This window comes from Schistocerca americana, chromosome 10 (assembly GCF_021461395.2).
Source record: "Schistocerca americana isolate TAMUIC-IGC-003095 chromosome 10, iqSchAmer2.1, whole genome shotgun sequence".
NCBI classification, from domain to species: Eukaryota; Metazoa; Arthropoda; class Insecta; order Orthoptera; family Acrididae; genus Schistocerca; species Schistocerca americana.
Genome location: NC_060128.1, coordinates 187,707,798 through 187,735,285, shown reverse-complemented (window position 1 = coordinate 187,735,285; position 27,488 = coordinate 187,707,798). Strand labels below are relative to the sequence as shown.

The window sequence follows — 27,488 nt, the reverse complement described above, 5'->3', positions numbered from 1 at the left end:
CTGCACACCTTTTTGCACAAGAATTAAGGAAGTCCGATCCAAATGCAGGTTTGATTTCTGCCGAGTATTAACCGAGTGAAAGCTGCTTATTCTTGAGAATAAACTAATATTGGTAACAAGAAACGACAATAAGGAATATACATATTGAGAGGCCAATGTCAAAATACCCAGACTCGTGAACAGAGGTCGACAAGAGGCTCGTGAACTAACACCACTTACTACCCGAACCGCCCGTTTCTGAGCCAAAAATATCCTTGTAGAATGGGAAGAGTTACCCCAAAATATAATAGCATTCGACATAAACGAATGAAAATAAGCAAAGTAGACTAATTTTCGTGTCGAAGTACCACTCACTTCTGATACCGTTCGAATAGTAAAAATAGCAGTATTAAGTCTTTGAACAAGATCCTGAAAGTGGGCCTTCCACGACAGCTTACTATCTGTCAGAACACCTAGGAATTTGAACTGTTCAGTATCACTAATCATATGCCCGTTCTGTGAAATTAAAACGTCAGGTTTTGTTTAATGTCGCTGTAGTTGCCCAGAAATGCTCTATACACACTTCCGTCCTCTCATTTAAAACGCGACGCACTCCTCTTTCAAGGCACAATCTATCTCTGCCTCCTAAATTTGATAGCAACCACCCTTTTTCTTCAACGTGAAACAACCCTGTTACATCCGCCATCGAAAGGGCACTTCTGGGCACACTTCACCGATGTCCTCCTTAAGCACCAGCCAGCAACATATTTTACCTAGTGACAGTGGATTTACGCATGCTATTCTCGTTCAGATTGCAGCGTAGAGGTAGTTTCTAATTGGAATGGGATAGTACCAGACAGGAATTTGTCAAAGGTTTTATCGTGTCGTTGGTGCTGAGCTTTAGGCTGTAAGTAAATATCATCTTTGGTAGGTGATGACAGCGGCTTTCATTTCGTAACTGTACCTCGGGAACGGTGGATGCACCGGCTTGTGATAGGCTTATGATGTTCCATATTTTATGGTTTGAGTTGACAACGCAGGTGTCCACCTTGTTTTCAAGTTGTGAGAAGGACTAACGCCATATTTTTTTTTTTTTTTTTTGAGGTAGGTTATACTGTAACTTAGAACGTCTGTAATTCTTATACCCTGTATAGCCAACTCTGCCGCTGGATCTTTGATCGTCTACCTCAAGTTGTAAAGTGAAGACAATTATTAATGCAATATTAACCTAAAATGTGATTGTAACTCACTTCGTAATCCACATACACAAGAGCCACAAATCTGCTTAGCGCGCGGCCGTAACGTCAACCAAACATCAGAATATATCACTTATTTACTCGAGACTGGAAATAGGTATCGCTCTCTTTGCACCGTTAAACACAACATCGATATCTTAGCTATATTTCGTACACAGCAACCTAAGCCCGAAAATCAACCACACTTAAACTGGCCAGCGAGTACGTTCTTCACGGTCAACTTTTCAAAATATGCCCGGTACTTTACTTATTTGGACGTATCACGATAACTGTCTTCTTCTTCTTCTTCTTCTTCTTCGTTTCACCCAACTTTGGGGTACGTTGAATCAATCACTTCTGTGTGTTCTGTGCCTTTCTTTTCGCCCAGTACTGCTTCATTCTTTCTGATCTTGCTTTTCTTTCCTCATCAGAGATGACAATCGTTCTTTTCTTTCTATTTTGGAGCTGGAATCCCTCTTTTCTGTCTTTGCTTATCATTTTTGCGGTCCTGTCTGTGAGCATTTTTTCTGTGATGTGTAGTTCTCTTAAGTCTTTCTCTGTTTGGATAAACCAATTTGGTTTGGATTTTTTATTCCTGAAGTAGTCAAACATTCTTTTTGTAAGTCTATTTGGGTTCATTCTGAGAATGTGCCCATAAAACTCAATTCTTCTTTTCCTCATTGTATCCGAAAGTTTTTCTGTGGTTTTGTAGAGTGTTTCATTTTTGGTATGAATTAGTTTGTCGTTATGAAATTTGGGGCCTAAAATTTTTCTCAATATTTTTCTTTCTTTGATCTCTAGCCTTTCAATTGGGCCATGGTTAGTGATAGATAATGTCTCAGCTGCATATAGTGCTTCTGGTTTAATGACAGTGTTGTAATGTTTTATTTTTGAATTCCATGAGAGGGACTTTTTATTATAAGTATTTTTAGTAAGCTGAAAGGCTAGTTCAACTTTGTTTCTTCTTAATTCTATTGCTTTTTTCTCAAGGGCGTTCCAGCTAATCCATTCACCAAGATATTTGAATTCTTTAACAATTTCGATCTTTTGGTCTCTTACTTTCAGATATTTCATTGGCTTTTTTATATTTGTGATTATTCTGGTTTTTTCAAAAGAAATTTTAAGGCCTATTTTCTCTGCTTGTTTCTGTAATTCGAGGATCTGTTCTTTGGCTTCTTCCCATGTTTCAGCTAGTAGGGCCATATCATCTGCAAATGCTAGGCAATTAACCTTGATGCCTTTGTTTTTTGTTCCTAGTCGGATTCCACTATTGATTTTCTTGTTCCATTCTCTTACTATTTTTTCTAGGGCACAGTTAAATAACAATGGAGAGAGTCCATCACCTTGTCGTACTCAAGTTTTTATCTCAAATAGGTCTGAGAGTTCTCCCATAAATTTAATTTTGGAGTATGTGTTGGTGATGGTTTCTCTAATTAGGTTTGTAGTTTTATTGTCTAGGTTCAATTCTTTTAATATGGAGATTAGAGATTCCCTGTCTATGGAGTCGTACGCCTTTTGAAAGTCAATGAATGTGATGACATACGCTTTTGCTCTCGATTTTTGGTAGGCCATAAGATTTTTGAGGCTTAGAATTTGTTCTGGGCAGGATCTTCCCTTTCTGAAGCCTGCCTGGTATTCTCCAAGTTGACAATCTAGCTGGGGTTCTGCTCTGTTCAAAAGGACTTTAGACAGTATTTTGTATGTTACGTCAAGGAGCGAAATCCCTCTGTAATTGTTGGGGTCTGTTCTGGATCCCCTCTTATGAATTGGGTGAATGAGGGCCATCTTCCATTCATCCGGAATTCTTTCTGTTTTCCATATTTCTTCAAATATGTTTTGGAGAGATTCTATGGCATTTCTATTGACATTTTTCCACAGTTCAGCTGTAATTTGGTTCTCTCCCGAAGCCTTATAGTTTTTGAGATTCAAAATGATTGATTGTAGTTCCTCGACGGTGGGTGGTTCTGAGTTAGGACTTGTTGAAGTTGAGTTGCTGAAATCCATTTTTTCAATTGGTTCTTTACAGTTGAGAAGGTTTCTGAAATATTCCCTCAAAATTTTGCAATTATCCCTGTTGTTGTGTGCAATATTACCATTTTTATCTTGTAATTGGAGTGCCGATGGGCTGTACTTGGTTATTTTTTGTTTAAAAGTTCTGTAAAAGCTCCTAGTCTTGTTTTTGTTGAAGTCTTCGTTGATCTGCAAAAGGAGTTGATCTTCTTGTGCTTTTTTAATTCTTTTGAGGTTTTTACTCACTAGTTTTCTTACACTCAGGAAATTTTGCCTATTATATTCATTTTTCTGAGATTGCATCTGTTGCCATGCTTTCTTTCTTTGCTCAATAAGTTTGTCACATTCCTCTGTCCACCATGCGTGTTTTTTGATTTTGGTTATAGGTGCTATTTGTTCAGCTTTGGTTAGTAGGCTTTCCTTCATTTGATCCCAATTTTGGTTCCTTATATCTTGAGTCGCGAGGGGAAACTCCTTCGAATTCATTATCTTTTCTGGATCGTATCTTCTGCTTTTGGGTTTACTGTTTCTATCTTTCCTTTTGGGGGTAATTTTGAGTTTTATTTTAGAAAGATAGTGATCAGAATCCAAGTTTGCTCCTCTGAGTACTTTGACATTTTGTATTTCTGTATGGTGTTTCCATTTTATCGCCACATGATCAAGTTGAAATTCACCCAAGTGTGGGTTTGGTGAGGTCCATGTCTTCTGTTTTCTGGGTAGTCTCCTAAAGGCTGTGGATTTCAGGATCAAGCCATGCGCTTGGCAGAGTTCTACTAATCTGACTCCATTTTGGTTAGTTCTATTGTGCGCTGGGTAGTTTCCAACAGTATTTTTGTATTTCTTCTCTTTTTCCTACTTGAGCATTGAAGTCCCCCGTAAGTATGATGTTGTGTTTGTCTGGGATCTTTTGCACCGCGTCATCTAGTTGTTCCCAAAAACGTTCCACCTTTTCCTTATTTTTCCTATTGTCTTCATTTATGGGGGCATGTGCATTCACAATTGTGTATACTCTATTAGCAGATTTAAAAGTGAGTGTGGAGAGTCTTTCCGATTGTGATTGAAAGCTGATAATGGAGTCTAAAATACTTTTATCTATTATAAAGCCCGTTCCGAGGTGGGGTGTGTTTTTCATTATTCTTTTGCCTACCTTTCCTTTGTATATTCTGAAACCTCCGGAATCAAAATTGTTTTCATCTATGTATCGAGTTTCTTGTAGTGATGTTATGAGTATTCTATGATGTTTGAGGGTATCTGTAAGATGTTTTAATTTTCCTGTTTTTAAAAGAGAGTTTACATTGAAAGTGGCTATGTAACTTGTTTTTTTACATTTCAATTTGCTTGATGTCTTATGTCCCGATTCATCTCTGTGCAATGCTGCAGACTCCCCAGAATCCGATAGTCTGCTTGCGCACCTTGGTGCGGTGGATTGTCCACCTGGGGTAATTTGTTTCACATTACACTCTTCCATGATTGATAGTATTATGTAAGGGGTGACTCTTCGAGACACAAATTTACAACCACGGTTGTTAGCCCTGGAGGTTTTTCCCAGCCGCCCCTAACCTGGGGAACAGACGCTGACCAAAGACTGCCCAATGTGAGACAGTCGCCTTTGGATTTCTGGTCCTGTGTTGGTCCACGGGTGGTATTTTATTTCCCACCTACCCTACATATCTGTAGAGCTTTCCCCTATCCGCCACCTGGGGACGCGCCCGGTAGGGGAACAGGTTCCCCCTCGGGACGATAACTGTCTATTTTTTATTTTGTTTATTTTTGCCGTGTGGCTTCCTCAAAATCGAATGAGAGAGACGACATGGTGGAGAATGCGCGCGGCGCGAATCCCATAGAAGTGTTTTGCATTTTTTTATGCGAAAAGTAAAAGTTTTGCTGAGAAACTGCCTACAGAGACGGGTGTGGCGGACCACGAAGCGACGCGTCCCTGCCACGCCATCCATCTCTTGTCGACTGGTCCATTTGTTAACAGGGAGGTGGCGCGAAACAACGCCACGCCATTTCTGTGTGAACTGGGCCTCGCATACAGGCGTCCTTATGCCGTCCTCCCACGGGAGGAGGCAGCTGACGTTGACGCGAATGAGGTCACCAACACCAACCTCACAAGACAGAGCGCCCACGTCATTCGTGACGAGCTGGCTAACGCGATTGTGCACTTGCAGCGCTCTCCAGCGGCAGTCGTCTGCTGAATTTCGTTCGCAAACCGCGCGCTTTGTTTACGAAAGTGGATTCGTGTAAAATTCTCTACGTCAGCTCTCTTGAAGCATGATTTTCCTCCCTTGTCCGTATGGTAGACATACTTGAATAAGTTCCATGTCCAATCAGTAATGATAGAAGCTTATTAAACTTCGCAAAATTGGATAGACTTACTCATCACAGAGAGCGCACTTATTTTTCCGCAGTATTGAATATTACAGAAAATATTTCTATCAATTTAATAAGAAAATACCACAACCTTTCAGAAAACGGCTACGCGTCATTTCGTAATTCTGCACTTCTATCTACTGCACTACACTGAACTTCCATAAAATAAACTTTGTATTTTCGATCTTCTGAAGATTTTAATGGCTACTACATTATTAAATAATTCATTATAACAAATCCTACTACGAACAACGCGTTCGTGATGAATCTTCAGTGCGCCATTCCCTTAAAACTGCCACACTGGACTCGCATTCGGGAGGACGACGGTTCAATCCCGAGTCCGGCCACCCTGATTTAGGTTTTCCGTGATTTCCCTAAATCGCTCCAGGAAAATCCCGGGATGGTTCCTCTGAAAGGGCAAGGCCGACTTCCTTCCCCGTCCTTCCCTAATCCGATGACATCTATGACCACGCTGTTTGGTCTCTTTCCCCCAAACAACCCAACCCAAACTTTAAAACTGCGTATTTTCATAACAGGCAAGTAGTAACATGAAACTAACCCTACATGAAAATTCTTTAACCACTAGTGTGACGTTTTCCGTCACTTTATTACAGCAAATCCTACCAATAACGACGCGCTTTCGAGGCATGCTCCGAGAGCTGTACTTCGAACGGCATATAGTCACACGATTTAAGTTGTAATATAAAGCTTACCAAATATGGGCTTCAAGCTGAAACGACGAAATCCAATATGGCCCCTTACAAGTTCTGCTTCTACCGCAGAGAGCATACTTACCTCCTACTGGTTCAGCCTCACGTAGCATGTTGCCGAAATTATCGCGGAACTTACTTTCGGGGGAAAAAAAGGAAAATGCACCACGAACAATTTGGTTCAAATGGCTCTGAGCGCTATGGGACTTCTGAGGCCATCAGACCTCTAGAACTTAGAACTACTTAAACATAACTAACCTAAGGACATCACACACATCCATTCCCAAGGCAGGATTCGAACCTGCGGTCGCGCGGTTCCAGACTGTAGCGCCTAGAACCGCTCGGTCACTCCGGCCGGCGAACAAATTGGAAATGGAAATGATCGTATGCGTCAGTGGCCGGGAATTCTCAGGCGGGAAGTTCGGCCGCCAAGTGCAGGTCTTGTTGAGTGCGACGCCACACTGGGCGACTTGCGTGTCGACAATGGGGATGAAGTGATGATGAGAAAATACCCAGTCCCACCCTAGCCGGGAATCGAACCCGGGCCCCCGTGCGTGGCATTCCAACGCGCTGACCGTTCAGCTATTGGGGCGGACCACGAACAAAATCTCCGAATGGGACGCAAGTCGGTAGATGTGATGCACGAGGGTGAGTCAAATGAAAACCTTAAATATTTTTTTTAAATATTATTTATTGTTGAGAAGTGATACAAAACTGTGTCACTTTTGAACATAATCTCCCCCACGCTCAGTGCAAGTCCTCCAGCCCTTACAAAGTGCATAAAATACTTTAGAACAAAATTCTTTTGTTAGTCTGCGCAACCACTCATGCACCGCGTGGCGTACCTCTTCATCAGAACGGAACTTCTTTCCTCCCATTGCGTCTTTGAGTGGTCCAAACATATGATCACTTGGGGCAAGGTCTGGTGAGTATGGTGGATGAGGAAGACACTCAAAATGCAGGTCTGTGACAGTTACAACTGTTGAACGGGCAGTGTGGGGCCTTGCTTTGTCATGTTGCAAAAGGACACCTGCTGACAGCTAACGACATCGGTTTGATTTGATTGCAGGTTGCAGATGATTTTTTAGGAGATCTGTGTATGATGCATTGGTGACAGTGGTCCCTCTAGGCATGTAATGCTCCAAAATGACGCCTTTTTCGTCCGAAAAGAGAGTCAGCATAACCTTCCCTGCTGATGGTTCTGTTCGAAACTACTTTGGTTTTGGTGGTGAGGAATGGCGCCATTCCTTCCTCGCTCTCTTCGTTTCCAGTTGGTGGAAGTGAACCCAGGTTTCGTCCCCAGTAACGATTCTTGCAAGGAAGCCATCACCTTCTCGTTCAAAGCGCCGAAGAAGTTCTTCACAAGCATCAACAGGTCGTTCTCTCATTTCAGGAATCAGCTGCCGTGGCAACCATCTTAGAGACACTTTGTGAAACTGGAGCACAACGTCCACAATGTGGTGTGCCGACCCATGACTAATCTGTAAAAATGCTGCAATGTCATTCAAAGCCACTCGGCGGATTTCCTTCACTATTGCTTCAACGGCTGCAATGTCCTGTGGTGTCACAACTCGTTGTGCGTGACCTGGACGAGGAGCATCTTCCACTGAAGTCACGCCATTTGCAAACTTCCTGCTCCATTCGTAGACTTGCTGCTGTGACAAACATGCACCACCGTAATGAACCTTCATTCGTCGATGAATTTCAATAGGTTTCAACCTTCACTACGCAAAAACCGAATAACAGAACGCTGTTCTTCCCTGGTGCAAGTCGCAAGTGGGGCGGCCATCTTTATGCTGACACTGCGACGGTATGTGTGCATCTGCACTATGCTGCCACCTACAGGGCATTCTGCACGTTGTTTGTAGCACGCTTACCAACTTACAGGATTACGGCGCGAGATTTACAAATTTAAGGTTTCCATTTGACACTCCCTCGTGCATAGAGATTCGGCGTTCTTGCTGGCCGAGCTAGTGTTCGGCAAGCAAGGAGACAAGCAGTAGAAAGTGCACCGTGTGTGGGTGGGCATTATCTTGCTGAAATGTAAGCCCAGGACGGCTTGCCATGAAGGGCAAAAAAACTGGGCGTACAGTATCGTCGACGTACAAATGGGTCGTGGTATGAGATGAAATGGCACCCCTGGTTGTCGGGCCGTATGTCGGGAGACCGTCAGGTTGGTATCCCATGTCTTCGGTCCTGGAAGCTCACTAGTTCTAGAAGAATTGTTTTCAGTGATGAGTCCTGCTCCTGATGTAATGGCGTAAAGTCAAGCGCCGGCACGCCAGTCGAAAACGAGAGAGCAGAGAGGGCTGTGAAGAAGACGTCAGCCAATGGCACCGACGCCTCTCCAGGACGACAACGCGACGGCAGTGGCCTCTGTGCGAAGAGGGCATAAGCGCCGCGCCCGACAGACCGCTGCCCGGTTCTACAGCAGCGTCAAAATTATGGCACTTCAAGACCAGCTACTTAGGAATTGTGTAAAGGGTGGTCCATTTATAGTGAGCGAGCCAAATATCTCACGAAATAAGTATCAGACGAAAAAACTACGAAGAACGAAACTCGTCTAGTTTGAAGGGGGAAACCAGATGGCGCTATGGTTGGCCCGCTAGAGGGCGCTGCCATAGGTCAAACGGATATCAACTGCGTTTTTTCAAATAGGAACCCCCCATTTTTTTTACAAATTCGTGTAGTACGTAAAGAAATACGAATCTTTTAGTTGGACCACTTTTTTCGCTTTGTGATAGATGGCGCTGTAATAGTTGCAAACGTATAAGTACATCGTATCGCGTAACATTCCGCCAGTGCGGGCGGTATTTGCTTCGTGATACGTTATCCGTGTTAAAATGGACCGTGTACCAATAGCGGAAAATGTCGATAAACGTGTTCATGTATGGCTATTGTGATCGAAATGCCCAACGACCGTGTGCTATGTATGCTGCTCGGTATCCTGGACGACACCATCCAAGCGTCCGGCCCGTTCGCCGGATAGTTATGTTATTTAAGGAAACAGGAAGTATTCAGCCACATGTGAAACGTCAACCACGACGTGCAAAAAATGATGCCCAAGTAGGTGTTTTAGCTGCTGTCGCTGCTAATCCGCAGATCAGTAGCAGACAAATTGCGCGAGAATCGGGAATCTCAAAAACGTCGGCGTTGAGAATGCTACATCAATATCGATTGCACCTGTACCATATTTCTATGCACCAGAAATTGCGTGGCGGGGATTTTGAACGTCGTGTACAGTTCTGCCACTGGGCACAAGAGAAATTACGGGACGATGACAGATTTTTTGCACGCCTTCTATTTATCGAAGAAGCGTCATTCACTAACAGCGGTAACGTAAACCGGCATAATATGCACTATTGGGCAACGGAAAATCCACGATGGCTGCGACAAGTGGAACATCAGCGACCTTGGCGGGTTAATGTATGGTGCGGCATCATGGGAGGAAGGATGATTGGCCCACGTTTTATCGATGGCAATCTAAATGGTGCAATGTATGCTGATTTCCTACGTAATGTTCTACCGATGTTACTACAAGATGTTTCACTGCATGACAGAATGGCGATGTACTTCCAACATGATGGATGTCCGGCACATAACTCGCGTGCGGTTGAAGCGGTATTGAATACCATATTTCATGACAGGTGGATTGGTCGTCGAAGCACCATACCGTGGCCCGCACGTTCACCGGATCTGACGTCCCCGGATTTCTTTCTGTAGGGAAAGTTGAAAGATATTTGCTATCGCGATCCACCGACAACGCCTGACAACATGCGTCAGCGCATTGTCAATGCATGTGCGAACATTACGGAAAGCGAACTACTCGCTGCTGAGACGAATGTCGTTACACGTATTGCCATATGCATTGAGGTTGACGGACATCATTTTGAGCATTTATTGCATTAATGTGGTATTTGCAGGTAATCACGCTGTAACAGCATGCGTTCTCAGATATGACAAGTTCAAAAAGGTACATGTATCACATTGGAACAACCAAAATAAAATGTTCAAAGATACCTACGTTTTGTATTTTAATTTAAATAGCCTACCTATTACCAACTGTTCGTCTAAAATTGTGAGCCATATGTTTGTGACTATTACGGCGCCATCTACCGCAAAGTGGAAAAAGTGGTCCAACTAAAACATTCATATTTCTTTACATACTACACGAATATGTAATAAAAATGGGGGTTCCTATATAAAAAAAACGCATTTGGTACCCATTTGACCTATGGCAGCGCCATCTAGCGGGGCAATCATAGCGCCATTTGGTTTCCCCCTTCAAGCAAGAAGAGTTTCGTTCTTTGTAGTTTTTTCGTTTGACGCTTATTTCGTGGGATATTTGGCCCTGTCATTATCAATGGACCACCCTGTATACTGAAGAACATCGTTTATTTTCTCTGCTGCCCTTTGCTTGCGACACGTCCGTTTAACACAAAGTTCAGAACTGTCATGTACTTTCCATAATAAAACTCATCAACACGATTTGCTTGAATTGTCTAGCTATCCGAGAAGCAGGTTTCATAGACCCCCATCTTTGATAACTAGGCAGGATTCGACTTCTGCTTAAGCCCCGGGTAAGCAGCAAAAATGTGTCTGCAGACGTCCCTGACAACGGTGGGACACCAACCTGCCTCTCGTCCACCGTACGACGCGACAGCCAGGAATGGTGGTCTCGGATGCCATTTGTTTCCATAAGCAGGAATCGTTCATTACAGCACAGAGATACGTCGACGATGTTCTACGTCCACTTTTGCTGTTCTTCGTGGCAATCCACCTCGAGCTACAATTTCACCAAGATAATGCCAGTCCCCACACACAGCGAGAATTTCTACTGCGTGTCTTAGTGCTTGCAAAACTGTACCTCTCTTCCCAATGGAGAACTTTTGTAGCGTTATGGGCACGGTCCTCCAACAATGTCGGGATTTTGATCATCTAACGTGCGAATTGGACAGAATGTGACACGATACCCCTGAGGAGGACTTTATCAATATATGAATCAAAGCCATCGCCAATAACTGCCTGCGTAAGTGCCAGAGTTGGACCAATGCATTACTGACTTTCTCAATTTGTGAAGTGCTTCTCTTGAATATATATATATATATATATATATATATATAAGCGGCTTCGTCCTGATAATTATCAGTGTCACAAGGCGGGTAGTGTCCACCCCTGGTAGCTGAGTGGTCAGCGCGACAGAATGTCAATTCTAAGGCCCCGGGTTCGATTCCCGGCTGGGTCGGAGATTTTATCCGCTCAGGGACTGGCTGTTGTGTTGTCCTCATCATCATCATTTCATCCTCGACGACGCGCAAGTCGCGGAAGTGGCGTCAAATCGAAAGACTTGCACCCGGCGAACGGTCTACCCGACGGGAGGCCCTAGTCACACGGCAAGGCGGGGTAGTGATACGGTGGTTTGAGCAGCACTATAGTTTGATGCCGTGACCACCATATTCACCTGATCTGAATCCGGTGGCCGGCTGATGTGGCCGAGCGGTTCTAGGCGCTTCAGCCTGGAATCGCGCAACCGCTACTGTCGCAGGTGCAAATCCTAACTCGGGCATGGATGTGTGTGATGTCTTTAGGTTAGTTACGTTTAAGTAGTTCTAGGGGACTGATGACCTCAGATGTTGAGTCCCATAGTGCTCAGAGCCATTTGAACCATTTTTTTTTAAATCCGGTGGAGCGTATCTGGGACGCTACTGGACGGCAAATCCGCACCCACAAGCGAACTGCCCGATAATTCGCGCCAACTGCGTGATCTACCCGTTACCACACACCTCCGTAAACTTACTTGGCGGATCTGTGCCAAGCAGAATCTCTGCTACACTGCGTCCCGAAGGTGGACCAATACGCTGTCGAGCAGGCGGGCACAGTGACCTGACTGGAAGGTGTGTGCTGGAAAGCGCTGCGTACCGCAGCTGGAGAGACGGGTGGTGTAGCATGGTAACGGTGCGCGGATGTGGAGGCGGCGAGCTGGAGAGCGCCGTAGGCGAGGGAAACAGGATGTGCAGCGCTGTGCGGCCAAGTGCCGGGCCTGGCCGACTGCGTCTTGGCGTAACCCGAGACCCGCGCGCAGCAAAAAACGCGAAAACCGCTGCTCGCATCTCGGCAGCGCCGTAAACAAGCAGATCCGCTGACGCGCGCAGCACCCCTGCCGACCAGGCAACACCCTCCCTCCCTCTCTGACGGCGCGCAAATCAAATTACGCCGCGTGGAAACGTGACCCGTATACGTTTACCAATGCGAGGCACTTCACTTCTGGAGATACTCGCGCGCTTCGAAGGAAGTGTAATACAGATCTACGGAATTCTCCGTTCTTTCCATACATAGTATGAGACCACTCGATCTCTTAACAGCCGATTGCTTCACAAAGAAGATCCTTTGTTCTTCACAAACTAAATTTTCCCCTATTGAAAGTGGTTTCGGATTACGCGTATCCATTCTACATGAATACCGGGTGATCAAAAAGTCAGTATAAATTTGAAAACTGAATTTAATCACGGAATAATGTAGATAAAGAGCTACAAATTGACACACATGCTTGGAATGACATGGGGTTTTATTAGAACCAAACAAATACAAAAGTTCAAACAATGCCCGACAGCTGGCGCTTCATCTAATCAGAATAGCAATAATTAACATAACAAAGTAAGACAAAGCAAAGATGATGATCTTTACAGAAAATGCTCAATATGTCCATCATCATTCCTCAACAATAGCTCTAGTCGAGGAATAATGTTGCGAACAGCACTGTAAAGCATGTCCGGAGGTATGGTGAGGCATTGGCGTCGGATGTTGTCTTTCAGCATCCCTAGAGATGTCGGTCGATCACGATACACTTGCGACTTCAGGTAACCCCAAAGCCAATAATTGCACGGACTGAGGTCTGGGGACCTGGGAGGCCAAGCATGACGAAAGTGGCGGCTGAGCACACGATCACCACCAAACGACGCGCGCAAGAGATCTTTCACGCGTCTGCCAATATGGGGCGGAGCGAAATCCTGCATTTTGGTTATAATAAAACCCCATGTGATTCCAAGCATGTGTGTCAATTTTCACCCCTCTATCTTCATTATTCCGTGGTTTATTAAGTTTTCAAATTTATACTGACTTTTTGATCACCCGGTATATGGTCATGCACTGAAAGACTGAAGTCGAAACAAGGCCCCAGTAGTAGACAGCATTCCATTAGAGCTACTGATAGACTTGGGAGAGCTGGTCATGACAAAACTCTTCCTTCTGGTGAGCAAGGTGTATCAGACAGATGAAACGCCCTCAGACTTCGACAAGAATATAATAATTCCAATTCCAAAGAAAGCATGTTGTGACAGATGTGAAAATTACCGAACTATCAGTTTAATAAGTCACGGTTCGAAAATACTAACGCGAATCCTGTTCAAAAGAATGGAAAAACTGGTAGAAGCCGACCTCGGGGAAGATCGGTTTGGATTCAGGAGAAATGTAGCAACACGCGAGGCAGTACCGACACTGAGACTTCTCATAGAAGAGAGGTTAAGTAAAGCCAAACCTACGTTTATAGCATTTGTAGGTTTAGAGAAAGCTTTTGACAATGTGGACTAGAATAGTCTCTTTGAAATTCTGAGCGAAGCAGGGGTAAAATACAGGGAGAGAAAGACTATTTACAACTTGTACAGAAACCAGGTGGCAGTTACAAGAGTCGAGGGGTATGAAAGGGAAGCAGTGGTTGGGGAGGGTTGTAGCCTCTCCCCGATGTTATTCAATCTGTGTATTGAGCAAGCAGTAAAGGAAACAAAAGAAAATGTTGAGTGGGAATTAAAGTCGGAGAACAAGAAATAAAAACTTTAAAGTTTGCTGATGACACTGTAATTCTCTCAGACACAGCAAAGGACTTGGAAGAGCACTTGAACGGAATAGACAGTGTCTTGCAAAGAGGACATAAATGAACATCGATAAAAGAAAGACAAGGATAATAGGATGTAATCGAATTAAATCTGGGCGATGCTGAGGGAATTAGATTAGTAAATGAGACGCTCAAAGTAGTGGATGAGTTTCGCTATTTGGGAAGCAAAGTAGTTGATGATGGTCGAAGTAGGAAGGATATTAAATGTAGACTGGCGGTATGAAGGAAAACGTTTCTCAAGAAGAGAAATTTGTTAACATCGAGTATAGATTTAAGTGTCAGGAAGTCCTTTCTTAAAGTATTTATATGGAGTATAGCCATGTATGGAAGGAGAACATGGACGAAAAACAGTTCAGACAAGAAGAGAATAGAACCTTTCGAAATGCGGTGCTACAGAAGAATGCTGAAGATTAGTTGGGTAGATTAGGTAACTAATTCCAAGATGCTACTACAGGCAGGTGTAAAATACACGCGAGCGACGGAAAATATTGAACACTAAAATGATGATTTGGCCGTGTCTGACTATCCCCTGAGGCAGATCTTAGGATCTCTTAATGCTCTTTAGCATATAAATTACAACCTCAACGTAAATGAATCATTAAGGCAACTAATAATACTAAATGATAAACGTTGTTTCTCATTGTATATTTATTGTAAATTAAAAAACAATCCTTTATATTACAATTGTCAATATTTCCTGACTAAAAATTGCTGATCAATTGCCCAACTTTGTCCCTTTTTATGGCCACGCGATCTAACATAAATAACGCGAAATGACTGACATAATCTATGTAGCAAACACTAGAGCGCACTACTTTCGAAAATGATCTACGGTTGTGTGGAACCTCTGTGGAAATAAACTAGCGTCAACACAGATGTTTAGCTTTACAGCCCTAATAAGCCGAAGCAATTAACAGTATCACCGTATGTACTGCGTCCAGTTCGTTGGCGTGACGGTTCTTGTACATGTCTGCAACGATGGAAGAACTACCACAAAAAAAAACTCTTTCAAATACTAGGACGGCAGAAAGCGGCCCTCTGACTAATATGCTTTAATACCGTCGGCTCCTCTCTGTGTTCTACAGACGAGTAACGCGAACTCCCAGCCACAACGACGGAGTTCAAATAACATCTCAAAGTAAGTATAGGCAGAAGTAGTGCTCTCAATCACTGATCGCTGTGAACGACGACTTCCAACCCGCAGGCAAAGTCCAGAATCGTATAAGTTCTCAGGAGTACAGTGCCTTTCCGAACTGTAAACTCTCCCGAGAGCAAAGACGGCAAGTCCGCCTGTATCAACAAAGCTGATACTGAGCGACCGTCACATACGGGCGCTCAAAAACGGAAGACCATTCCTCTCCACCACTGGCTTGCCAGCAAGACTCGGCTCCCCTCGCTCGTAACTGCAGAAGGCGAATCATATTCTCGAAACCCCGGAATATTCTCCCTCTCTACAGATTCTTCCGAACGCCAACCAGCCATGTTTTAGTCTTTTGTCGTCCAACGCGGAAAGTTTGCGAGGGAATACCTGTACTCGTACAATGGTACGCTTCAGAGTAAAACTCCTCGGAACTAACTCAGCGTGCTTGATTTCCAAGGTGTCGCTTGCTCGTTCCTCTCAGCTGCGTCCAAGATTTGCAGAGTTCCTGGTTATCGTTCCAGTCCCGCTACAAATCGGCCGGCCGTGACTCTATTGTGCTCCAGCGCTCAGGTGCCCCAACGTCCGTCTTGCTACTTCCTGTGTTTAAACAGCACCAACACACCTGTGCGGACCTTCCACCCAGGGATTGGGTTCTGCTTGCCGTTTCATCTCCTCTGGCGTTCCAACCTCCACTAGTAAAGGCAATAATTCATTACACCGTTTTGATGATAAAGACACCCCGTCACCTTTCATGCAAAAGCGTTAACAATTATTTACAAGGCATATGTGACAATGTCAGTTTCTTTAAATATTCATATATACGATGTACAACCTATCAAATGATACCTAATTGTGGTTGTGGATCATGGCAAAGTATGTAGATGAGTGCTTGTAAGGCGCGAAATTGCAGCCACCTTACAGAATGAGGAGGTACTGAACAGAATTGGGAAGAAGAGAAATTTGTGGCACAACCAGGCTAGAAGAAGGGATCGATTGGTAGGACGAGCTATAGACACTTGTGAGAAGCGACACTCGTGAGGAACTGGAATGTGGCGACACCTGTGAGAAATCAGCGATGCTGGGGGACCGGCACAGGGTGTGTCGCAAATGCTGCGCCACTACCTGCTGCCGCTTGGTGCGACTGAGCGCTCGGCTTGTGCCGGCCCGGGCAGCTGCCGAGGGACATTCACACTCCTCCAGTGCAGCCAGCTTACATTATTTCAGAATTTTTTTGGGCAAGGAAGAGTGGCCTTAGTCAAATTAGAAATCGGAGCTGATTTTTTTTCCCCCACGATGTCATGCCAACCATTAGTTACAGCACAGTTATGCGTAAGACCTTTTTCATTGGAATTTTTGTTCTGATTAATTTTACATAGGACATAACTTTCGCTCAATCTCATACTTAACGATGTATTTTACAGAAAGTATAGAAACCGAAAATGTTTTCCATCTTTCAACCCCTCACCCAGAATTGGATATGATAGGAGTGGCAACCTTTTACCATACATTAAGAGGAGCCAACTAAAGAATTTGGTTCTCTATAGAAACTTTTTTCTTTAATTATTTCGAAGTAAACCTCAGTTTTTCCCGAACCACGCAGGGAAGTGTACTGAGATCTAATGTGAGTCCTGCTAGCAATTAGCGTTAATGTTGGTTTATTCTTACAAAGAAGAAGACAGCAAACAGCCACTATTAATACTGCTATTTATTTAAGTAAATGGCGCTGTAACAGGTTTCGAATTTACAAATTCATCATCAGACGGCTGTTCACTGACGATTATGTAAAGCGTATCTTGCAAACCTCGTAAACAGCAGTCTGATGATGAACTAGTCAGTTTGAAACCGGTTACGGCGCTATTTAGTTAAATACATAGGAGTATTAATAGTGGCTGGTTGCTGTCTTCTTCTTTGTAAAAATCAACCTACATTAATTGTACACAGCCATGGTCCCACGATGTCAGTTTTAGACAAAATAGAATTAGCGATAACGAATGCATTTTATATATTTGTGGTGTGGGTACTGCAGGACCTTCAGTACACACACCATCAGATTATTTGACTTGTCGCTCTAACGAAGTAGGCGAGTGTCAGCAATATGTCTCGTGGTCTTATCGTTGCCGTTAGGTCAGACGATAGAAATGTCACTTGCACGCTTAGAGCAGCAGATTGACGGTGACCAACTTTAAACAGAACTTGATTAATTTTCACACACATTTATTACAATAGTAACAAGCATAAACCTTACGTAACTTGATTCTGGATGCTATTTACACTTGACAATCTGAGGTTCCTTTGGTCTTGGTACGTTAATCTTATTCTCACGCATCTCTGATACTTGACAAAGTGTCTATACATTTCTCTTCATGGCTATGTACAGGAATATGGTAATCTTATTAGGCGCAGACTGAAACTTGACTGTAGACTGGTAGACACTAATGGAGACTGGTACAGACTGGTACAGACAAATGCAGACTGGTACAGACTGGTGCAGACTGACTAATCAGAGGTCTGTACACTCATTATAATACCTCGCACGTTCAGGTATCACTGCGCGAGTGTGATCCACGAGGAGAGAAGGTTCTACGTTAGCAGCAATCTCATTGGCTGTGTTACATATTAATACGCTGGTCGGCGGAAGCAGAATTTGGTCCGTCTCTAAGGCAGCGCCATCTCGTAGTGCGGAGATGGACGAGCGCTGTGCCTGCACTGTTGTGCTTAGCGGGGCGCGCTCTAGTGAGAAACTTGTGTACGCGCTGACTATGCGGTACTATGTACAACAGTATTGAAACAAGATGTATTCATCGTCCACTCAAACAGACATTGTTTCTAAAATGCTCTACAAAAAAATGCTGCAGAATCGGTCGGATCTTGTGTAGATCCCATGCTTTTTTGCCTGATGCGTTGCAGCGATCGGTTTGCACTCCTGTGTGACGGCAGTGACGTGACAATGTCGTATCCTTGACTGAACAGCGGCTCTACTTCTTCGGCGTAAACAGAAGAAACTGAACTAAGTGGTTTCTGGTAGTTGGTCTCCACAGCAGTAGTGAACCTGTTTGGTGTCCCTGTAGACCGCCTGCTACCTGTTCGGCCGGGTCTCCTCACAAGTGTCGCCCCCTCACAAGTGTCGCCCCCTCACAAGTGTCGCCCCTCACAAGTGTCCCAACCCCTGGTAGGACACGTTCTGAGGCATCAAGGGATCACCAATTTAGTACTGAAGGGAGGTGTGGAGGGTGAAAACCATAGAAGTAGGCCAAGAGACGAGTACAGTAAGCAGAATCAGAAGCATGTAGGTTGCAGTAGTCACTCTGAAATGAAGAGTCTCGCACAGGGTAGAGTAGCGTGGAGAGCTGCTACGCGTGAGTGCAGCTCGTGTCTCCTGCAGCTGCGGGGGCCCATCACGGGACAGCCAGTGACGCCTGCTCAGAGGAGTGAAACTGGGCCCAGCTGGCCGTGCTGTGGGGGACGGACGGCCTTCGCCGCCCATTGTTCGCAAATTAGGCGACGAGCGACGCGGGGCGCCTGCAGCCCGGCTCTCCTGTACAGTGCAGAGGCCGGCCGGCCGGGCCCACGTTTCTGACACACTCCACTCGCCACAGGTTGCAGAACCGCAGTCTGGCGCGTCCACCAGATCCCCTGTATTCACAAGGGACCACTACAACAGCTCGAACGAAACAAGAACACAGGTATAAACAACTTTAAAAAAAAACTGTTACACCGATCGTCTAAAGTAGTCGTTTGTAAAGGCTTTTTGCCCAAAAGACAGCACCGACATTGTTGACTGACACCTTGGACCGCGCATGTACCGATCGTATTATTACGAGCTGCTGTCAATAACTAGGGCAACGGCCTTGCTGCAGTGGATACACAGGTTCCCGTAAGATCACCGAAGTTAAGCGCTGTCGGACGTGGTCGGCACTTGGATGGGTGACCATGCAGGCCGCCATGCGCTGTTGCCATTTTTCGGGGTGCACTCAGCCTCGTGATGCCAATTGAGGAGCTACTCGACCGAATAGTAGCGGCTTCGGTCAAGTATACCATCATAACGGCCGGGAGAGCGGTGTGATGACCCCACGCCCCTCCTATCCGCATCCTCACCTGAGGATGACACGGCGGTCGGATGGTACCGGTAGGCCACTTGTGGCCTGAAGACGGAGTGCCTTTTTTTGTCAATAAGTAACTCAGAACTTTCTTTACTCGGCCAATATTGGCTGAAAAAATACGGAATTTGTTATGGGCCATGGAATACTCCCACTTCAGTGACTATAGTTTCGTGGAGTTCCGATAGGTAGCGGTATTATACGTAGCCTTCAGAATGACATCTGTAACCGAGCTGCATTCCAAGCAGAGAGCTGTCATCGAGTTTGTTTTGGCGGAAAACCAAAGGCTCGCAAATATTCATAAGGGTTGGCAGTCAACAAAAGCGGGATGAGTCGTTGGGCGAGCCGTCTCTCGTCGCCGCAACAAGGTGGCGCAAAGCTGTCCGATCTCCAGCGTGCCAGCCGGCCGCCCGTAGCTGTCACTCCTGCAGTGTTGTAATCAGAATAGTAGCTGGAACTCACCCAAGATCACCTTGCAGACCTTTGTTTTTGAGATAGGGACATTCACAGTACCCTCGCAAAACATATATTCACTCACGAAATTTGTAATTAATAAACCATTCCAGTTCAAAGATAATGGCAAAGTTCATAGCTACAACACATTCGAGGTGGTAGACGGATCACAGTAAAACACCTCGCTGCTCAACTCGCGAGTCTGTTGGTAGTCCTTTCCATATGTTAGGGGTACTCAAATGTGTGCGCCTGCTGGATTTCTGGCAAACGAACTTCTCCGCGACAACGCAAGGCGTCATAAAAGTGTGCCCAACCGAGAGGAGTTCACGAAACTTCACTGGACTGTTCTTCCTGATCCACCCTACAGCCCAGATTTCGCACCTTCCGACAGATGTGTCACTAGCTGTGTGGTACTCGCTGTCGATGTGGACTTGCATCTTGACAGCAGTTGTGTTACTCAGTTATTATTGTGAGATTTTTTATGTACTATGGTCGGCTTGGAACAACAGATTACTTTTGTTCAAATAATGGTTCAAGTTACCTAACGTTTATGCCACCAGTAAGTGTAACCTCAGTTTCCCTGTAAACTGTGTAATCTCTAATAGTGATTTATTCGTTCCAAGCTAAGCGAATTGTGCAAAACAAATGACAGCTGAAGGTTTCACCATGTATTTTAACAATTACTTGGCGGCTGAATACCCCCACCTACAAACACACACAAATTTAAAAACAAATTAAAAGAATTTCTGAATGACAGTTGCTTCTACTCAACAGATGAATCTTTAGATATGAAATAGTAATTGTTTAAAGAAAACTTACACTAACTGACACGTTCCACGTCATAACGAAATGTTGTATTCATGATCTATGGTACAAGCATTAATCTAACGTAACTGTAATTGCAATTTTTTTTTTCCCGTGTCCATCCATAGCTCTCTGCCGTTACCATACGTTAACCTCGCGTGCTAGCCACGTGCAGGAGCGGACAAATTCAGGGACCCCACGCACTATTAGCGAGTCGGTCGTGACGAAGAGGCGCGCGTCGTTGAACTCACTCCCTGGAAGCACCACGTGCTGGCCAGTGCCAGGGAACGCAAACGGGAGGTGAGTGGCTGTGGGGGTGAGCAGCACGCGGGCAGCTTCCGAGAACGCCGGAGTGCGCCAGTTGGTGACACGTTGGCCATGTGATGTGATGTGGTGATGAGTGCGGGTCTGAGCCATTAGCAGCCGCCTGCTAACCGGGTTATGCCGCCCATGTCAACCAGGCCGCGAAGAATGCTCGTCTGTCATGGCGACGTGTTGCCCGTCACGGTCACTCGATTGGCTGCCGCTGTGAGATGTGGTGTCCCGTCAGCCTGCGTAGCAACGAAACCTACAGAGCCTGTACTGGCCGTATCGGAACAACACTGACAGATCATAACATGTAAGCTTTCACGGCCGGCGTCTTCATTAATTAAAAGTTCCGGGCTGAATTGCCGTGGTCCATATACGCGGTGTTACAAAAAGGTACGGCCAAACTTCCAGGAAACATTCCTCACACACAAATAAAGAAAAGATGTTATGTGGACATGTGTCCGGAAATGCTTAATTTCCATGTTAGAGCTCATTTTAGTTTCGTCACTATGTACTGTACTTCCTCGATTCACCGCCAGTTGACCCAATTGAAGGAAGGTAATGTTGACTTCGGTGCTTGTGTTGACATGCGACTCATTGCTCTACAGCACTAGCATCAAGCACAGCAGTACGTAGCATGAACAGGTTAGTGTTCATCACGAACGTGGTTTTGCAGTCAGTGCAATGTTTACAAATGCGGAGTTGCCAGATGCCCATTTGATGTATGGATTAGCACGGGGCAATAGCCGTGGCGCGCTACGTTTGTATCGAGACAGATTTCCAGAACGAAGGTTTCCCGACAGGAAGACGTTCGAAGCAATTGATCGGCGTCTTAGGGAGCACGGAACATTCCAGCCTATGACTCGCGACTGGGAAAGACCTAGAACGACGAGAACACCCGCAATGGACCAGGTAATTCTTCGTGCAGTTGACGATAACCCTAATGTCAACGTCAGAGAAGTTGCTGCTGTACAAGGTAACGTTGACCACGTCACTGTATGGAGAGTGCTGCGGGAGAACAAGTTGTTTCCGTACCGTGTACAGCGTGTGCAGGCACTATCAGCAGCTGATTGGCCTCCACGAGTACACTTCTGCGAATGGTTCATCCGACAATGTGTCAATCCTCATTTCAGTGCAAATGTTCTATTTACGGATGAGGCTTCATTACAACGTGATCAAATTGTAAATTTTTACAATCGACATGGGTGGGCTGACAAGAATCCGCACGCAATTGTGCAATCACGTCATCAACACAGATTTTCCGAGAACGTTTGGGCAGGCATTGTTGGTGATGTCTCGATTGGGCCCCATGTTCTTCCACCTACGCTCAATGGAGCACGTTATCATGATTTCATACGGGATAATCTAACTGTGCTGCTAGAACATGCGCCTTTTCAATTACGACACAACATGTGGTTAATGCACGATGGAGCTCCTGCACATTTCAGTCGAAGTGTTCGTACGCTTCTCAACAACAGATTCGGTGACCGATGGATTGGTAGAGGCACACCAATTCCATGGCCTCCACGCTCTCCTGACCTCAACCCTCTTGACTTTCATTTATGGGGGCATTTGAAAGCTCTTGCCTACGCAACCCCGGTACCAAATGTAGAGACTCTTCGTGCTGGTATTGTGGACGGCTGTGATACAATACGCCATTTTTCAGGGCTGCATCAGCGCATCAGGGATTCCAAGCGACGGAGGGTGGATACATGTATCCTCGCAAACGGAGGACATTTTGAACATTTCATGTAACAAAGTGTCTGAAGTCACGCAAACGGAGGACATTTTGAACATTTCCTGTAACAAAGTGTCTGAAGTCACGCTGGTACGTTCTGTTGCTGTGTGTTTCCATTCCATGATTAATGTGATTTGAAGAGAAGTAATAAAATGAGCTCTAACATGGAAAGTAAGCCTTTCCGGACACATGTCCACATAACGTATTTTCTTTCGTTGTGTGTGAGGAATGTTTCCTGAAAGTTTGACCGTACCTTTTTGTAACATCCTGTAGAAAACTACTTCTCCTTTCTGACGTTTCGTTGCCTACTGCGGGCAACCTCACATTATTATACTCGCATGCATAGGGATCTACAAGCACGGAAATAATTTTGATAGAAAAGAAGAAGGATTAAAACTAGACAAGATATGGCGGTCGACTTTGTACCAACGAAGTGACAATCGATTACCTGTAATCGAGAGTGATGGCACTAGCCAGAGATAGTTTTAAAGTTGAAAGCACGTGATGAGTGTTGGCGCCATCTAAGCGCTCTGTATAAGCGGGACCTCCAGCGCCTAGCAGCCAGTCGCCGACTCACCTCAGAAGATGATGTCCGCAGTAGGCAACGAAACGTCAGGAAGGAGAAGGAGTTTTATATATGGACCACGGCAATTCAGCCCGGAAGTTTCAGTTAATGAACACTGACAGAGTTTGCTGCGTTCGCAGTGGCACGAACATGGGTGGATTCCACCGATGACCGACATCGGCCGAAGACAGCCGATCACTGGAAAATCAGTAACGCCGGAATGTTCGCCATCTCGATGCACAACCTATCTCACCGCCTGAACACGCGCCCGCGGCGGCCGAGTTCCGATCAGTTTCTGTTCTCCGGCCGAACTGGGTGAGGACTGAAACACCATTCCCCCTTTCATTTATCGAACAAACGCAAGAATGGCTGACGTAGTGTTTAGTGTATCTACATTCGCGAAAGACCATATGGAGTTAATTAGTGTGAAAAGCTTACAACGTGTTGCGATTAGTGGATAACGTAAAAATTCGGTTAAATACAAACAGAAAATCTCTGCAGGCTATGCAGTGTACTCGAGCGCTAAGCTGTCTCTCAATATATTCGTCAAACTTACCTGGTTGATCCAGTAACTGAGAAAAGAGTGTACGGCATAAACTACGTTCCTTAGCCGATTCACATGCATTCGGCGTGATGCAATACTTTTTTTGATCATTATATGACATACACGACACAGCAGCCCCACATGCGTGCAGATTGTACACTACATGTTTGACACTTGCTGTGAAACCCAGTTGTAATTTTAATGTCAATGTAACGCTCTTATATTTAATAAATGAAAAGCACCAGTTTCCTTTTGTTCTACAATATTACTTTTACTGTTTACCGGATTTCGGCTTACAAGGCCATCTTCAGACATTTACTGAGTATTATCGCCAAAGAAGTTAAATGTTAGCAAACAACATTGGAAGAGAAGTAAAACATCTAGACTGAAGTAGAAACATACAGTAAGTAACATCTTTGCAATGAAAAAGTAAAAACTGAACAGTACATAAATAACAATGGAGTAGATAGGAAAACCTTTAGCACAAAATAGGAATAGCATGACTACATAACAGTTTGTATTAATAAACAAAACTAATAAAATAAAATGAAAAGGCTGCATCAGGAGGTATGAAACATGGAGAGTGATACACAACCAATTAAAAGAAGAGACAGTTATCAATGTAACTACAGAATACGTAAGGAAGTTGAGCAATAAGATAAACAGAAATAAATAAATAAATGCAGGAAAATGGAGATCTTTGAGGAAACCTACAGTTTGAGAGTGTGGTGGTACTACATTTTACCATTAACATTATAATCAAAGCAGTGGCTGTGTAACAGTTTTCATTAAATAAATGAGCAAAGTAAAATATGAACTGTATTTGATGAGGCAACTACAAGGGGTATGAAACATGGACAGTAATAAAAGTACCAGTTAAAAGAAAGCCTTAACTATTGAAATTTGGAATACAAAGACAACTTCAACAAAACAAAACAACTTAATGAATACAGGAAAATGGGAAAATGTTGGAAGAGTGAGTGTGGGAAGTAATGAACAACAAAGATGATTATATCAAGTTTAGGAGAGGGGGAAATGTTGAGCTGTGTCCGGTCGTTTAGGATGAGATCTGGATTGTGAGCAAGATGTTTGTTAATTTCCAGGGCTTCCAGCAGGTTGAATTTATGGCCTTTGTTTGCTAAGTGAAGTACATGGGACACTGGCTGGTAGTTGTGACCCTCACTCAGTACATGCTCAGCAAATGCAGATTCTGAATTCTGCAACCTCCAGCTGCATTCATGTTCAGCCAGCCTAGTTGATATGTCTCTGCCTGACTGACCAATGTAAAATTTGTTACAATCAGAACACGTGATTTTGTATATCCCCTGTTGGCTAATAAGCCGAAAACCGGTTAACAATAAAATTAATATTGTAGAACAAAAGCAAACTGGTGCTTTTCGTTTATTATAATGTTGTTCTACCAAGAACCGACGGAAGATTCTGTTAATATGCTCTTACATTTCTTAACCTGATAAGAAACATTCGTGTAGTAAGCATCTAAAGACTTGGGAGACAAAAGAAAACAAATAAATAAAAGGAAGAAACTGGTTTCGAACACGAGACGCCAAAGTCAGAGCCTGCAACGCTAGCTGCTGTGCCACAATTTCGGCTGATATTAGCGCCCGCTAAAAGGCGTCTAAATTATTACATCGAAAAAATTTGACGGTCGTTTACTGAGAAGCTGAGACACGTGTTAGCTTATTTTGACTCCTCTTCCGCTGAAAGAGGTTTCTGTAAGTCGGACTATGGCAATTGCCGTGTTCTCTTCGCCAGTGGCCTTGCCAATTGAAATCCCACGCGTCTGAGCTGATAGCATCGAGACAATGGCATGAGGCAGCACGACGTTTCAGGGGTGGATGATTCCAGATTCCCATCAGCTCGCCACTGAAAAACTGACCCGAATCGCTCCGTCCAAAATAAATACGTCTGTCTTTTATGGTTATAAGTGGGCCCACAGCATACTATGGAAACACAGCATTTTTTATTTCTTTTTTTAATTTTTTTTTACATTTTAATTTTCAGTCGTTGATGAGCTTCGCTATTTGGGCAGCAAAATAACTGATGGCGGAAGTGGAGAGAATATAGAATGTAGACTGGGAATGGCAAGAGCAGCATTTCTGAAGAAGAGAAATTTGTTAACATCGAATATAGATTTAAGTGTTACGTAGTTTGTCTTGAAGGTATTTGTCTGGAGTGGAGCCATGTATGGAACTGAAAAATGGACGATAAACAGTTTAGACAAAAAGGGAATAGAAGCTGATTCATGGATTTTACGTTACTGCTTGGTAGAGCAATTCCATATTTAAGGTTGAATAACAAGTACACTGTTTTTGATGTTGCTAATCAACAGACATAAAATATTTTTTGAAGGAACACACCGCCATATGACTGTTTTATTGTTTATATAAGTATAACCCAGGTTTTGGCTTTTTATCCCATTTTCGAATATCTGATTTTATGACTTTAACACACACTGCGGGACAGTTAACATGGTGGCAAGCTCATAGATGGCCATAAACTACGAAAAATATTGGTTTTCCACGAAATGTCAAATGTAAAATCGCTATCTTGTAACCGATCAGTAGATGATCGTGGGTGCCCGCCACATTTAGGAAAACAGTCTTACATTGATAAATAAAATATGATAACGTGTCCTTAAAACGTACACTACTGGCCATTAAAATTGCTACACCACGAAGATGACGTGCTACAGACGCGAAATTTAACCGACAGGAAGAAGACGCTGTGATATGCAAATGATTAGCTTTTCAGGACATTCACACAATGTTGGCGTCGGTGGCGACACCTACAATGTGCTGACATGAGGAAAGTTTCCAACCGATTTCTCATACACAAACAACAGTTTACCGGCGTTGCCTGGTGAAACGTTGTTGTGATGCCTCGTGTAAGGAGGAGAAATGCGTACCATCACGTTTCCGACTTTGATAAAGGTCGCATTGCAGCCTATCGCGGTTGCGATCGTATCGCGACATTGCTGCTCGCGTTGGTCGATATCCAATGACTGTTAGCAGAATAAGGAATCGGTGGTTTCAGGAGGGTAATACGGAACACCGTGCTGGATGCCAACTGCCTCGTATCACTAGCAGTCGAGATGACAGGCATCTTATCCGCACGGCTGTAACGGATCGTGCAGCCACTTCTCGATCCCTGAGTCAACAGATGGGGACGTTTGCAAGACAACAACAATGTGCACGAACAGTTCGACGACGTTTGCAACAGCATCGACTATCAGCTCGGAGAACATGGCTACGGTTACCCTTGACACTGCATCACAGACAGGAGAGCCTGCGATGGTGTACTCAACAACGAACCTGGGTGCACGAATGGCAAAACGTCATTTTTTCGGACGAATCAAGGTTCTGTTTACAGCATCATGATGGTGTTTGGCGACATCGCGGTGAACGCACATTGGAATCGTGTATTCGTCATCGCCCTACTGACGTATCACCCGGCGTGATGGTATGGAGTGCCATTGGTTACACGTCTCGGTCGCATCTTGTTCGCATTGACGGCAGTTTGAACAGTGGACGTTACATTTCAGATGTGTTACGACCTGTGGCTCTACCCTTCACTCGATCCCTGCGAAACACCGAGCGAGGTGGCGCAGTGGTTAGACACTGG

The 27,488-nt window shown here is 44.4% G+C and overlaps 1 protein-coding gene and 1 pseudogene across 2 annotated transcripts in view; both read left to right on the top strand.

Moving 5' to 3' along the window:
* The window catches only part of LOC124552443 (protein draper), a 406,470-nt gene that overhangs the window by 62,694 nt on the left and 316,288 nt on the right, over positions 1-27,488 (top strand). The window lies entirely within an intron of this gene.
* On the top strand, positions 19,175-19,292 carry LOC124552878 (annotated as a pseudogene).